This window comes from Sceloporus occidentalis, unplaced genomic scaffold (genome assembly GCF_023333645.1).
Source record: "Sceloporus occidentalis isolate IW3139 unplaced genomic scaffold, rSceOcc1.0.p SCAF_80, whole genome shotgun sequence".
Classification (NCBI taxonomy): Eukaryota; Metazoa; Chordata; class Lepidosauria; order Squamata; family Phrynosomatidae; genus Sceloporus; species Sceloporus occidentalis.
The window spans coordinates 2,139,876-2,143,408 of record NW_028317060.1 but is presented as its reverse complement, the minus strand read 5'-3'; positions in this window follow the sequence as shown (position 1 = coordinate 2,143,408).

Genomic DNA, 3,533 nt, shown 5'->3' with positions numbered 1-3,533 from the left:
CTGGCAGAGAAGAGACGCTGGCACCAGCAGCAGCAGCATTGGAAAAGCCGAATAAGTGGGCAATTGGCGACCCGCTCACCTGTTTCACCCCAGGGCAAAGCACCCAAACACTGTCAGTCTTAGACGTTTGGCAGCAGACTTCCAGAGCTCAGACACTAGGCGCTAGCGTAAGATGGCCACTCCGGCGGAGGTAGCAGGTGTTGCCACACCGCAGAGGCAGCCAGGGGGGAGAAACTGCCCTTACCATTAGGGACATTTGAGGCATGACTCTAGCCAGGAAGCAAACTGGCAGAGAAGAGACGCTGGCAACACCACCAGCAGCAGCAGCAGCATTGGAAAAGGTGAATGAGTGGGCAATTGGCGACCCGCTCACCTGTTTCACCCCAGGGCAAAGCATCCAAACAACTGTCAGTCCTAGACGTTTGGCAGCGGACTTCCAGAGCTCAGACACAAGGCCCTAGCGTAAGCTGGCCACTCCGGCAGAGGTAGCAGGCGTTGCCACACCGCAAACCGAGGCAGCCAGGGGGGAGAAACTACCCTTACCATTTTGGGCATGACTCTAGCCAGGAAGCGAACTGGCATTGAAGAGACGCTGGCACCACCACCAGCAGCAACAGAAGCATTGGGAAAGGCGAATGAGTGGGCAATTGGCGACCCACTCACCTGTTTCACCCCAGGGCAAAGCATCCAAACAACTGTCAGTCCTAGACGTTTGGCAGCGGACTTCCAGAGCTCAGACACAAGGCCCTAGCGTAAGCTGGCTACACTGGCGGAAGTAGCAGGCACTGCCACACCGCAAACACGTGCAACCAGGGGGAGAAACTACCTTGAACATTTTGGACATTTGAGGCATGACTCTGATTGAATTTAAGAAAGGCAATCTGCTCCATCAGATGAGGTGCCATGCGTGAGGTGCCATGAGTGTTTCCAGTCATAGAAAACACGCGCTCACTTTGAAGAGTGGTTGGCGGACATGATAGAAGCTGCTGCGCAACCCATGAGAGTGCAGGCCACACACTCTTCTTTTCATCCCAGTAGCTAAGAGGATCAACATTAGGCGCAGAAGGAACTTCACAGAGGTAAAGTTTGACCATTTCAGCAGCACTACTCTCCTTTCTGCTGCTAGCTCTGTCAGATGGTCCAACTATACTCCCAAGTGCCTCTTCCCAAAACGCAGCTGCTCCACTCAGCTGTGTCGTTGTGATGCTTGTGGCACTGCTGCTGATGCTGCTGCTAGGAGTAGCAGACCACATCATCTCTTCCTCCCCCTGCACCTCTCCCTCCTCGGACAGCATTCCCATTTTACGCTGCCAGTCAGGCACCTTGTTGACCAATTGCTCCCGGTAGCTACTGAGAACATTAAATTTCAAAGCTAGCTTTCCCTTAATTCTTGGATCGCAAAGGCACGCTAGAATCATTCCGGGACTCTCTTCCATGCGTTTGCGAAGGTGTACTTTTAGCAGATCCTTCAGCTTCCTGACTATGGCTGCTACGTCAGGATGTAGAGTGCCACCTTGAACAGCCTCACGGTTTTCAAGGAACACATCCATCTTGCTGCCTAGATGGGAGAACACTGGGATTACCTGGGCCAGACTGGCAGTGTTTGAGCTTAAATTTTCTGTGGCATCCCTGAATGGTTTAAGGACTGCCACTAGCTGGGCGATCACTGTCCAATCCTCCCTATTCAATGGAGAGGTAATCCCAATATTGTGCTCTGAGGCAAGATTATGGATTGCCCTCTGCTGCTCCAAAATCCTCTCCAGCATGTCTAACGTGGAGTTCCACCGTGTACTGACATCCTGAGGTAGGCAGTGTACGGGAAGACCTGACCTCTCTTGCTCTTCCCTCAAAAGTTGGCTAGCCTTAACACTATGGTGAAAGTGTTCAGCGATCTTTCTGCAGCGGGACAGAACTACTGCTACCACATTAGTTCCTTCTGACATTGCTGCCTTCACTACAAGATGGATGATGTGGGCTGCACAGCGCACACCAACAATATGACCATCTCGCAGCGCTTTCACCATATTGGCACCTCCGTCAGTTACCACAAAACCAACTTCAACATTGGTGCCCGCCTCTACTCCCACCCAAAGGCTAAACATTTTCCTCATTGCATGCAGAATATTTTGGGAAGTGTGCTTTTCATCCATCACTTCTGCATGGAGAAGGAAAGCTGCAGCAGCTTCCTTAGACACACCGGGCTGCCACCAGTGTGCTGTCAAAGAAAGAAAGGCATGCTGGCCGCTAGGTGCACTCCACAAATCTGTAGTGAAATGAACACACTGACCAGCAGCCTTGGAAAGCTTCTCTTTCACTGCTGCAACACAGGACCGATACAATGAGGGGACAATGTTCCTGCTGAAAGTGGAACGTGACGGAACTGTATATTGTGGAGCCACAGCCGCCATCAATTGTTTGAAAGGCTCCCCTTCGATCATAGAGAAGGATGCCCCTCCAACAGCAATGAACTGACCAATCAGTTGCGTTAATTTATTGGCCTGCTGTTTGGGCATTGACCTTTTGCATTGGAATGCCACAAATTGTTCCAGGGTGGGCTGGACATGCAGTGCTCCAACCTGCCTTGGTCTCTGGCTGCCAGCACTAGCTGCTGCTGCTGCTATTGTCTCAGAAGAAGCAGCTTTTTCCACGGCCACCAGCTATGCTGCCTGCACTAAGTTTTACTTCTGCATCTTTCCCCAATAGCACAGCGTTGTGTTGAGTGCTGAGGTGATGCTTCATGCTAGCACTGGTAAAATGGCCAGACACTTTCCCTCTGCTTATTAGCTTCCCACGATGTTTGCACTTTCCATAGCGCCCTTCTTCAACATTTTCAAAGTGCTCCCAAATTGGGGCGCGCATAGCCTTGGAGTGTGCCTTGGGTGCTGCTCCTACTGCTCGGGGTGGATGAACAGAGGCAGAACTAGTGGTGGTGGGACTGGTGGTAACAGTACTGGCCATAGTGGGACTGCTAATTGCTTTAGCTTTAGATTTGCTAGGTTTTGCTGCTGCTGCTGGTGGTGGTGATGGTGATGATCGTAGCGGAGAAGGTGGAGGCTCAGGGGAAAATTGTGCACTAGTCATTTGGACACTGCTCCCTGAGGAATCTGATTCCTGACCACTCATCTCCTCTACTTCCTCTGGCTCATAGCCTAGTTCTTCATTAGCCAGATCGAATGGAATTCCTGCTAGGCTGGAGATAAGACTGATATCGTCGTGAGACTCGTGACTAGTAGTAGTGCGAGCAGGAAGAACAGACTCTGCACTTGGCCTCTCAGTTTCAGGCTCCTCTGCTACCTCGCTAGGTGGAGTTCCACTATGTGTAGCCCTCTCTCTAACTGTGTTTACAAAAATTTTGTAAGGACTTGGTGGCTTGCTAGAGGTACTAGGAGGACATGGCGTGGCGGGTACCGGTGGGAACAGTAGGCGCAGCACTAGTGGTGGTAGAGGTGGGGGTGGTGGTGGTGGTGGTTTTCCCTACAAAGGAATGAGATCGCTTTGGTTTGGGACCCCTCTGAGTCTTGCTGCTAATTTGG